The sequence below is a fragment of the Hyla sarda genome, chromosome 1 (genome assembly GCF_029499605.1).
Source record: "Hyla sarda isolate aHylSar1 chromosome 1, aHylSar1.hap1, whole genome shotgun sequence".
In the NCBI taxonomy this organism is placed as follows: domain Eukaryota; kingdom Metazoa; phylum Chordata; class Amphibia; order Anura; family Hylidae; genus Hyla; species Hyla sarda.
Genome location: NC_079189.1, coordinates 201,049,382 through 201,062,487, shown reverse-complemented (window position 1 = coordinate 201,062,487; position 13,106 = coordinate 201,049,382). Strand labels below are relative to the sequence as shown.

The window sequence follows — 13,106 nt, the reverse complement described above, 5'->3', positions numbered from 1 at the left end:
CCTATAAACGGTGTTCTTACTTTTTTAGCCATTCTTGCTTAATATAGTGTAAATTCTAGGTGCAACCTAGAGCATTAGACACTACCGGGAATGGAACAGACTGTAAAGTGAGAATGTTAAGATTGGGTGGAGTTGCTACTGATGACTTCATTTAACATATTAGCATTGTAGTACCACTGCACAAAGATGCCAGCCTGAAATGTCTGAATAATAATATCCCTGCTATATTTGCTATGTTATATATGCAAAACTCTTAAAACACATTTTGGTCCAATTGTGTAAGCCAATATGCTGTGACCACACCAAACACTAAATATTATACATAACTGTACAACAGGTGACTCACATTTTGAAGGCCTAGCAAGATTCCCCATTTATTTATTCTTTACACCAAATACCATATATACTCGAGTATAAGCCGACCCGAACATAAGCCAAGGCCCCAAATTTTACCCCAAAAACCCAGGAAAAGTTATTGACTCGACTATAAGCCTAGGGTGGGAAATACATCATCCCCCCCCCCATGTAATCATCCAGACCCCCGTCATCATCCCCCCTTCATCATCACCGCCTGTCAATCCCTTCATCAGTGGTCTTCAACCTGCGGACCTCCAGATATTGCAAAACCACAACTCCCAGCATGCTGGGAGTTGTAGTTTTGAAACCTCTGGAGGTCCACAGGTTGAAGACCACTGAAGCCTTCGTCATCATCCAGCCCCCCCCCCCCTTTTGTTTTGTACTCACCCCCCCCCCCCCCCCCCTCGGCGGGAAGTTAGGGTGAGCTAGTCCGGGCCATCTATGCTGCAGGGACCACCCGGTGGGATGGTTACTCGTTGCGGGCTGTCCATTTTCACCGAGGGGGGAACCTCTTCTCCGCGCTTCAGGCCCGGACTAGTGACGTTGCCTTGACGACGACACACAGGGACGTTGCGCATGAACGTCCTTGTGCGGCTTCGTCAAGGCAATGTCACTACTCCGGGGTCGGGCCTGAAGCACGGAGAAGAGGCCCCCCTGGTTAAAATGGACAGCCCGCAATGACTAACCATCCCCACCAGAAGGTCCCTGCAGCATAGATGGCCCGGACCAGCTCACCCTAACGTCCCACCAAGGAGGTGAGTACAAGACAAAAGGGGGGGGCTGGATGATGACGAAGGCCGCAGTAGTCTTCAACCTGCGGACCTCAAGAGGTTTTAAAACTACAACATCGGGCATGCTGGGAGTTGTAGTTTTGCAGCATCTGGAGGTCCGCAGGTTGAAGACCACTAATGAAGGGATTGAAAGACGGAGAGTTCACTCAAAAAATCGTGCTGAAAAACTCGGCTTATACTCGAGTATATACGGTATATACGGTATATATATATATATATATATATATATATATATATATATATTGCAATTGTAGACCATATGTAATTTACGTTATTTCCTAAAACTTTCCTTATAAGCTCCACTACGTATCTAGTTCTTCAAAATCAATATATACAGTGTTGTCCATTAGTATAAACTAGAAGTAGCTATGCATGAATAGCAGCATTTAGTAGTAGGCAATATTGAGAAATTCTCTTAATAGCATACTTGTGAAATGTTCAAACAATGGAGCAGTGTTTTTGCAGGCCCAATGGTTTGCTTTTTTCCCTTGTACTGTTTCCCAGTGGATTGCAGTTAACCTCATACCGAGCAGCTAAGTTATTTTCTTTCATTCACTAGGCTTTCCAATATAAACATGTATGCTGGCACTTCGGAGAAGGCAGAGCACATATTACATGATTCAGGCTCATTACAGGAACTCCTTAAGTCACCTAAACAGAATAGCTTAAAAAAAGCTTCTTATGATGCAATTCATTTATTTTTCGTTAATGTTTGCAGAGCCTATACGCTTCCTTTAGCTCTATTTAAGACTTCTCTAAAGATGGGAAATAAGTTATGGTTATATTTTTACATCATATATTGTGGGAAGTATTATTCTAAGGTGAGTGCTGGAGAGAAGAATTGAGAACTCTGGAATATTTTATTGGATGCTTAAAGTTGAGATTTCAGGTCGCAAACAAATAGCAACAGAGCCTTTGCTGATCTCTAGCTCTGAGGCAGAAGTAGCAATGAAGATCCAGGTTTACTTTGCTTTTGCATTCCTTGTGGGATACTGATATTACTCTTATATACTTAAAGGGGTACTCCGCCGCTTAGACATCTTATCCCCTATCCAAAGGATAGGGAATAAGATGCCTGATCGCGGGGGTCCCGCCTCTGGGGACCCCCGTGATCTTGAATGCCGCACCCCGTTAAAATCAGTCCCCAGAGCAAACACTACTGTTGATCACGGGGCTGGAGCGTTGTGATGTCACGGCTCCGCCCCGTGTGATGTCCCGCTCCGCCCCCTCAATGCAAGCTTATTGGAGGGGGCGTGACATCACACGGGAGCAGAGTCGTGACATCACTGTCTTTCGCTCGCATGGTCGGGATCTGAAGCCTCCAGCGTTGCCGGAAGCCGTTGAGGTGGGTGCTGCAAAACCCCCGTGATCTGACATGTTATCCCCTATTCTTTGGATAGGGGATAAGATGTCTAGGGGCAGAGTACCCCTTTAAAGCCAGACCATTATTGTGGTTTCTAATTCCCATTATGTACACAGTGCTTTGTATTCGGCAGCAAAAATTGCAATCGCTCACATAAGTCTCTGTCCACACTGGGGTCACTGCCCAGTAACCACTCACTATGGGATTTTTGGCAACTACCATTCCCTATGGGATTTTTGGAAATTACCAATCCCTATTTGGATTTTGGGAGAGAATCTGAATGTTTGAAGGAAATGTACACAAAGAAGGAGAGAACTTAAAAGCTGAACTAAAGGACCTTGAACTATGCTGTTTTACATTTCTTTCTCTGATCTTAAAACCCATGGCTACCTAAAGGGTTTAACACATCTGGACAACCTCTCTCCACATGTCCAGTGACGACATGTGGACATCATAGAGGTGGAACTCCTGTTTAGGAATACCCTCTATCAGCCAGAGGAAGGAGACACTGTAAGGAAACATGTACATGATGCAGATCTCCAGTAGACTTTCTTCCTCTGATCTGAAGCATGTCTGCAGTGAACATACCCTACAGAGCTTCTCATACTCTGGAATACTAAACGAGAACATACTATATATTACATCACAATCGCTCATTCATTAGCTGTATGCCATTTTTCTTTTCCACAGTAGTTGTAAGACTTATAAGCCGGTATTTGTTGGAGGGGCAAGTGGCCTCTTTAAATGCTGCCGTGGAAGCTTGCTCATTGGCATAGTCAGTGTGACATGATCCACTTTACCCATCCTTTTTCCAATTCATTCTCTTAATCTTTCATAGGGTATGCCCTCTTTGGGCATAGCTACACTAAGGTGGCTATGGCACAACTCAAGCCACATAGCACCAGAGATACAGGTATGTCTTATTCGGCACAAATGAGTGTCTGGACTCCAAGATTAAAAAAGATTGACCTGCAAGGATTAGTTTATTGCAGCTACCATCTAAGATGGCCTTGTCCAGATGAGACAACACTTTTAACAATGAAATGCATGCAAGTTTACTATCTATATATTTTACTATGGATCATTTCTGCATTTTTCCCCATGCTCTCTTATAGCTCTCTCCAGTGTCAGCTTTGGTTTAAAAAGTAAATATAATTGCAAACAGCATTGGAAGAACCCAGTCATGTTCTTCAAGATATGCACCATAGTTATAATGTGTAAGAATAGTGATAAAAACAAGATACATTTGTTTAAAGCAAAACATGGCATGTGGCAACACAGAACACAGGCTACACTTGCTTTATACTTGTCTGTTTTCGACACTCCAACCTTTTCTGCAATGCTATATCGTGGGAGAAATGAATTACTAGCACAGACTGACAGGAACACATTATAGATCTTACCCTGATGAGGTTATCATTTAGCGGGGATAGGAGGAAAGGAAGAAAAATGGTTAATGTTACATCAGTGGGCACAGCTGATTCCAATTTGGATTTCAGTAATGAAATAGTTGCACCCTGTAGTAACACAAGCTCCCTCCATTTCACCACTATTGTCACCATTGAAGATGCTAATACGATTATTTGCTAATGGCACAAACCCTCTTACTATGAAATGTAATTAAAGGTTGATTTGGTTTTCTTAGGTAAAACATAGTTTACTCAATTTAAAGTTCTTTTTAAATACTATTGATGTTCCGAAAGGGGAAAGAGCTCTGCCACTTCACACTATGTTCTTTATCCTCTACACATGCAAAGGAAACGTTCTAATAAATAACAAAACCATTTTTTTTGTAAGGATGTGGATAGTTTTTGTTGGTTATTTTCACATAGTGAAGTGCAGTTTTCTATGATACGTCTACATGTGTTTTGAGAAGGGTCAGCTCCAAAAGTATATGGGTTCTTGGATGACCCTAGTCAACCCCACCCATGTCATGAGAAGTATAGAACATTTGTAATTAGATTAGTTGAATTAGTTTAGTCAAAGACCAGCTGCCCCGATTTGCCTGGCACTGCTAATGGGATATGAACATTTATAATTATGGAAACATCTATTATATAAGCTGTCCTTCAGTGTTCATAATGTCCAACTGACATTTTCATATATGGCCAGAAGTTCATTAGACTAACAAAACTTGGGCCCTAGATGGGCCGCTTTCCAGCAGTAAATGCACACGGCTTTGCACAAAAGATCGGTGGATCATTTAATATTAAAAATTATCATTACAGGTTGCACATTATGGTGGAGATTCATCAAAACCTGTCCAGAGGAAAAATTGCTGAGTTGCCTATAGCAACCAATCAGATCGCTTCTTTCATTTTTGAAAAGGCCTCTGAAAAATGAAAAAAAAAAGCGATTTGATCGGTTGCTATGGGCAACTCAGCAACTTTTCCTCTGGACAGGTTTTGATCAGAACCCTTTTCATAAAAACCTAAAAAAATTGTAAAAACTCAGTTTTGGTAGGTTGATAATTTCAATGTTCCCATTTCATTACGTTTCATTTTGTTGTATTCAAAAGTAAAGTTGATACACAAAACATACATGTCGCATACATTTTTTTTTTACATAACGTTAGTCATTGATAAACTGAATCTGCTGTTTGGCATTGTTTTTAGCATCCTTTTAACATAGATGTTTAATTACTTTCAAGAGCATAAAACATATATGTAAAACATACATACAAATGCAGGTTGAACCTATCCTAACTATCATCACTTAATGGTAACATGAGCTGCGGTAGGTCCTGACCTCAGAATATATGAATAATTAAAACAATACCCTATAACATGCATAATTCATTAAAGTTACATATCACTTTACATTACGTTTCACATTGTACAGTATATTCATTCGTTCAACACCACTGAAGACAGTATTAATTTTTAGTAAAGGTGGCCATACACCTTCAATAGCTTTCAGCTCAATGAACATCAGCTTTTATTCCCAATCCCTATGCATACATAAATGTTTGGCTCAGCTGAATGTTCATGTGTTCTCAGTGTAGAGAAGAGGGGTAAGCCATTACTAGACTCATCTGGTGGCTGCTTATCTCCCTGAGATAAATAACGTCAGGCAGTTGAAATTCAACCTGTCCAACCCATCTGTCTGAGGAACAGTCGGGACGCCCCCATACACGTTAGTTGGACAGTAATGCCAGTTCACAGGTTCAGCCAACTTTTCACTAAAATATATAGGCACCGTATGCCTCTACATCAAACTTTCATATACTAATTGTTCAGAAAGCCTCTTTGCCTCTTAACATGTCTTCATCTTAAATTGACAGTGATTTAGTTGAGGATTTTCTTGGGAGAGGGGGGTGGGGCATTTATGTAACAATGCTTAAATATAGACATATAGTGGACATTTTTACTGTACTGGACATATACTACATTTGGCCAGTTATAAGAATCAACTCTGTCCGGTTTAGCCCATAACAACCAATCACAACTCAGCTTTGTTTTATACCAGAGCTCAATAAGATATAAAAGCTGAGCTGTGATTGGTTGTTATGGACATGAACACACAGTGTTGGTTTCAGGCATATTGATAAATCTGGTCCATTGTTGTTGCATCGGATGTTTGCCACATTGTTATTGCATTGGATAAATACAGCATAGTTGGTAGTCTTTAATGCCGTGGTATACAGAGGTTGTGTCCAGTCTTTTTCTTCTACAGAGAAAACATAAAATTAGGACATAGAGAAAAGCCTTTGTTTTATGCAGCTTCTGGGGTATTATACAAATGGCAAACAACCCTAAGGAAGGGTCATACACAAAACTGGTTATTGAGAACAACTAGTACATTTTAAGGTAAAGCTAATATGTCTTTTTTTTTTTTTTTTTTTTAAAGAATTTACATATTTGTTATAAATAATATCCATTATTTCTTGGTATGTCTTAAAGATGATATAGCCTGAAGGTTTTCTTCAGAATCCAACACAGTAAAACATAAACCCACAACTGAGCTCATTGTGATCTACTTGCTTTGGCGATCAAACAGCTCCAGTATTTGACTAAAGCATTAAGAATAATTTCTGCCATGTTAATTCTGAAGCAGAACCGCAAATGAGGGGCACAAGGGATTGCCACCATGATACACGGATACGCTTTGATGTAGAATCATTTTCTGGTAGATAAATATTTGCAGGAACACAGTTGGTAACTTTCTAGGGCTTATCTCAAAGGAATTTAGGTAGGAAACAATTTTAATAAAGTGAATGCCGAACACAAGGCTGCATTTTCCGTCAGGTGAGACGCACAAATCTTTCATCTGAAATGATAACTTAGAGCAATGAATTGTGGGATTTTTTTCTCCATTTCTGCTTGATAGTTTTGTCAGCGGGTTTCAACACATGACAATAAAAGGAGCACCATCAATAAACCTTCAAGATGGATGAGCAAGATGAAATGCATCGAGGGTATCAGTTTTTGGTGGCACATTTGGCTTTTAAATTATTTGTCAAAACTGGAAACCTGATCGCCAGGCACTGTTGACTCAAAGCTTTCAAACATTTGCTGTTCTGTTCAGCACTCTCTGGGAGGGGGTGGTGAAAGGAAGCAGAAATAATGAAGTGTGCACTCACATACTGAGCAAGGTCCATAGCACAACGGGTCAAGATAACACCGATACCAGTCATCACCTATTTATAAGGCAATGTATCTGACGTCCGCTGGACATCCCTATACAAATACAAAATCATCTAAGAAGATTTAGAGGGACATTTATCATTGTCTGTGCTCAGAAAGTGTTTTGAAGTAAGTTTTTCTCACTTTGGTTTTGCTTACATGCAACATATTTCTCACAGTATCGGGTTGATAAATTTGACACATCACTTTGCATGATTCCTCCTCTGCAACTTTTTTGCTACTTTTTACCCCATTGCGTACAGGTCTCTACAGCCAGTTTTGTAATAAGGTCTTCCTAAATCAGCCACCCCTGCCAAGTGAAAAACCAAAAGCGTGTACCTAAGTCCTCATTTTATTCAAATCATTTTAGCAAATTGTGGTCAACAGAGACATTTCAGTAACTTTTCTACACAAAAAAGGTCTCTAAACCTGTTGCCAGCATGTGTGTGTACATGAGGGGAAACAATAATTCTGGCCATTCAATAACTTGTATTGTATTTGCCTTTTTTCACCAGTTTCCCTGAGCTACCCCCAACTGATCCCAACCTCCTGGTCTCCTTTTGACACAAGGCAAATACTAATTTGCTACAGTGGGGACCTGCCTCAGCCAGCTACAGAAATGGGGCATCAGGCAGGTGAGTATGGCTTTTTTTATATTTATATATTTAAATTTACCCTGGGCATGTAAAAAAGTGCAACCCCTTTGGGATCATCACATGAAGCAATGGTGAGTGGTGGGACGGGAAGCGCTGGAACAGAAGCTGTGTGGGATCGGAGTAGGTAAGTATGACTTTTTTTTTTTTTACATTACTTTGTGCAAATTGTAAATTTTTTGAAGAAGCTGAAAAGGGTCCTGTTCCAGATTTTGCAGGCCCAGATTCTATCATTCTATATTTTTATTGTTCTATATATATATATATATTTTTTTTTTTTTGCCATTCCAGTTTTATTACTATATTATACAGTATGTATACTATTTACTACAGTAGGTAAGCTGTATTACATGTCACCAGTCAGGTGCCCACATAGCTGTAGTGTAAATGAGACATCTTATAATTTATAACCCTTTAACAATGACTACAAATCAACACATTTTCTTCACGTTCTGGGCCCACGTAATGAATTGGCAGTTTAAAGCTAATGATATTTTTTATTACTCGCACTTTATTGTGCTATGTGAAGGAGAGAATGGAAAGAGTCTTAGCAATAACCAGTGTCAGCTCCTGAGGTGAACTTTCTTCCTCAGTAGATTTAATGTTTCAATCTATTTTTGCTGAATTCAAATGAAATGGATGAAAGTTGTATTCATGCAAAACAATTAATGGGGGCATTTTACTGTTTGCTGTGTGTCCTGGCCAAATGAATAATGCAGTCCTTTTCATCCGATATACATTTATATTTAACATCAAAGAGCTGGTCATGTTTACAGTGTAAGTTGAAACTACTCAAAACTAATGGGCCACTGCCATATTCTATGTAATGGCTGTAGATGACACAGCTGTTTTGTTGTAAAAGTGCATGTGTCTGTGGGAAGGAGAAGCCAAGGATATTATATCTCTCTCAGTGAAACATGTTTTTTTTTTTTTTGGGGGGGGGGGGGGGGGGCGGTTTGCATTCACCATTAGTAATGTTTAATTGTTTCCTGAAATTGTTTACAGAAGATCAGTCAAGATTTTGCAACTTTCTATATTGTTTATAGCTGTGTGCTCCACCATGAATTAATAGGTTTATTCCTAAAAGAATAACTCTATCTATGAATATGTGAAAATGGCCGACGCATTTCAAGACCAATGTAAGGACCCTATTACATGTGGCCCATATTGCCCTGTGTAATAGGTAAAAAATCCTTGTTTGTCGACCACACATTTTCCCATGTAATATCAGATGTGCACCAACAAAAGTGATGGAAGTAAGGGGCCACACAAACGATCCAGTGATTGTTCATGTTGCCCTCCCTACACATCAATAAGCTTTGTAAAAGTCCAAATAACAAGATCAGGGCTTGTAACATGGCCGCAGTCAGCCCATCTAAATGGGCCCCAAGAGGTCATGAATTTTGGACTAAAGCCAATTGTCATACTTGGCAAAGAAGCTTTGCAGTCCCAAGACATTATCAAGTAATAGAGTTTTTGCCTCCATAGGCCTACGTGAAACCTTTCCTACTAGATGACTTTGACAACTGTTTAATGTAAAGTGCAATGAATAACTTCACGCCACAATTCAATTTCATAGAAGTAACTTGGTTTAATTGGTGTAAATCTGCTCAAAATTGATTTAGTGTCTACAGCAATGACAGCAAAATATTTCCACCGTCTCGCACCATTTTTCTATTATAAACTTCTTAGAAATGGGAGTCATGAATATGAATGCCATATAAATGATAATATAGGCATTTCTTCTCAAATGTTAGTTGCGTAGCACAATCGTTTTCCTTTCTTTTATGGTTCTTTGGGCATAAAAGAAACATCTATGGAGCGGATTAGTCATGGGACTTAGAAAATTTGACTTGGTTCATATGATACACTAAGTCAAATGCTATGTGCAGCTCTGTGAGAAACTCTGAACATAAATCACTTTACATTTGTTGTCTACTTAAAAACAAAGCCATTAAAGGATGGTCTGGTCTTCATGATATTCAGCAATTTCAAGTGCCTATTTTAACAGTAAACAATAATTTATTGAAAATTCTGCAATAGCTAGCACATCCCAGTTCATAGAGGGAATATATAGCAGCCTTCTTACTTGAATTTAAAGGTAGGTTTCAGTTAAGCCATGTAACTCTCTAATATATTTCTGTTTCATTGTCCCAGCCTCTTCAAAATCTCTTCCTGCTGTCACCAAATGGAAACATCTAATGTTTACATTAAGAAGCCTAAAGACTACCTGTCATATCAGAGAAAAAATAATAATGCCAAAATATGTTATTTACTAGGTGATGCAGATGATTTACAGGTCTTTTTATGTGTTTAGCTTCTGTATTTGGCTTACAATTTTTTTGTTGTGCTGCTCACTCATTCTGACAACCACTGCTTGAAAAGAGACATGTCCAGGGCTTGCACTGAGCTTGTTCTCACTGGCCATGCATTCACTTTCTTTCAAGTCTGTTGTGCTGAGCTGGGTCTCCCCATCCAATCACTGCAAGCTGCTCTCTAACCACCTCTTCTTCGTTTTCAGACAGAAGCGTGAGCGACAGAATAGGACTAAGCATAAAGGAGTGCTAGTCCTGCCCTCACTCCCTGGACTTTATTCCTGCCTGTGCTTTAGCTGGGACAAAGATGATGCTGCAGCCGGACAGGATTATGTTCTGGATGGTATGAGGACCCCTAGTGGTCTTTTTTTTTATAAGTCATGATTTCTATAAATGGGAGATACCATTTTTTATTAAATCTATTAAAAAGGTTAATGTTTTGCCTAGATGTACAACATATAACATCTAAGTAGACTTTTATGATACATCAATCAGACATGTAAGATCATTTGTGAAATGGATTATTGGACTCCCGCAGATTCCGAAAATGAGTTGGTGCTGGTCCATAATAGAGTCACGGTTAAGCATGTGTGGTCAATTTTCCATGAAATTAAGAAGAGTTACAGAAACCTGCTCTCTGATTTAGATGTCATAAAGTGTCTATTTCACATCAACCCTTTTTAGAGAGGACTTGGCTGGTTTGGCAGATCTTCAGTCCATATTGTTAATGAAATGGCGGTAAAATTGTGTGCCCAGTATTACAATGAGCTCTCAGCTGAGAAACAGATCATTGTCAGTTACCCAAACTAACATATGCAGTCCAAGCTCACACAAATCTAAGTGACGCTGCCAGGAACATGTTTGTCTATGACATTACGGGCAATCAATAAACAATTATTTTTTTAATATTGTTTGTTAAGCGAGAGCCAAGTGATACTGTAATTACAGATTAGATACCATGATCATAGCTATTGTAATGGAACTAAAGCCAGGACGCCAAGTCATGAAGTATTTCTCATCCTACTAGCTCTTCCGAAATAAAAACCATGTGAAGTAAAACTGGACTTTTGGCATACATGGTAGGTAAGGGCTTGTTCACACTGCGTTGTGCTCCGGTAAAGGGACAAGTCAATTGGAACGATGGTAATTGAGCAGAGAAAAAAAATTGTTCTTGCCCTATTTTTTTTCTCTCCGTTCTACTCTGGTAAAATACCAGATCCCTGAAAGAACCTTGTTAAGTCAATGGGATTCGTCGGGAAATGGTGGTGTAAGTTGTGCTTAAAGCGGATCTGGGTCTGTTCGGTGTAAAAAAAATAAATAAAAAAAAAATAAAAAAAATAAAAGATGAATAGAATTAAACAAGTTGGAGCACATCAGCAGTGTGAACTTAGCCTTAGGGCAGGGTTAAATGGGTCAAATTCATTGCGGATGCTCCGATGGCAGTCACAGAAGGACTGTAAAGGGAGCTCACAGGTAGCTCTGTGTGTCCGCTCATAGCGGTAGATTTCCACAGCCGGAAATCCACCACGAGTGGACACACATAACTACCCAGCCGCAGCTGGGAGCTCGCTCTACAGTCCATCTGTGATTGCCGTCGGCAAATCCACCGAGTGAAATACCCTGAGGATGAGACCTCTGTGACTCTGCCATAAGGCTGAGATCACGCAGCTCACTTGTCTCTGGTCAGTTGCTGGATTTGGCATCCAGTGTAAGAAATTGTCAAAAGGTAAAAGCAATGTATGCAAGGTGTTTTCTGTCTGTTACAGGGAGAAATCTGGTATCACAAGTGATGTCAGCATACCCAAAACTTCCCATAAGAAACTATGGCATCAGGTTTCAGCATTTTTGTACAGCAGGGAAAGTCATGATGGCAAAGGGAAAGTTAGCGAGAACAGATATTGAAAGATAGAGCATATATATTTCGCTAGAAATATTCATCATTATAACTCCTTCAGTATGTATGACTGTTTTTCATAGATCAGAGTACCAAACCTCAACCACATGCTAAACATGGTGCTTCAGATAACGGGCAAAGAAATTGTTAAAAGAAAAAAAATGGAGCTCAAAGAGTAAATCAGTTTTTATGTTGATTCATAACACCATACCATCAGTCCATAAAGACAAATAATCCTTTACACACCAACTACATTCTAGAAAATTATTTTTTGGGAAACCTTGGTATAGCTGTAGAGAGGAGTAGTCCCCCACCCCCCACCCCCAAACTAATGCTGACCCTTAATTTAATGATTGGGCACACCATTCTTGGATCACTCTTCCTGATCATAGACAGGACTGTTTGGCTATACAGTTACAGTTGCACAGTTGTCTCTATTCCTCCTGTGCACTCATATCTATAATTACAGTATGGAGGAAACAAGAAGTTACAGCCATGGCAATGTGGGAGCCTTCAGAGGGGAGTAACCAGTGGACCCCAGGTATGTGCTATCAACCCTTCCAATGCTTATTACATTACCCTCTTCACTGCCCTAGACCTCCAGGTATAATTAAATTAACCCCTTCACTGACCTAGATCAACAGGGATAATTGTATTAACCCCCTCATTGCCCTAGACCATCAGGGATACTGATGCTTTCACTGGCCTAGATCACTAAGGATTATGATATTAACCCCTTCTTGGCCTTACACTATCAGTGATTCATGCATTAACCTCTATACTTCCATAGTCTATGGGGATAACAGGAACTATGAGCCTTAAGCTGTGCCCCTGCACTGCAACCTGAATTTGTAAAATACCATCTACAATGTGATTGGTCGCTGTAGTCATTCCTACTGTTTTCATATGCCCTAGCTATAAATCTCCTCCATCGCCTTGAGTGAATTGTTCCTAAATACAGACTATTTGGATTTCTAAGGTTTTCTCCCATTAATTCTGGGTATAGCTTGAGAATCCTGGGTAAGAAATCCAATACAGTATGGTGCTATTTATAGGATTGTAAAATTAAGCGATCTGCGTGATTGAAACAATGACACACTGTCCAGAA

General features: G+C 39.7%; 1 protein-coding gene across 2 annotated transcripts in view; it reads right to left on the bottom strand.

Moving 5' to 3' along the window:
• The window catches only part of UNC5C (unc-5 netrin receptor C), a 390,559-nt gene that overhangs the window by 366,710 nt on the left and 10,743 nt on the right, over window positions 1–13,106 (bottom strand). The gene's annotated exons all lie outside the window — the stretch shown is intronic.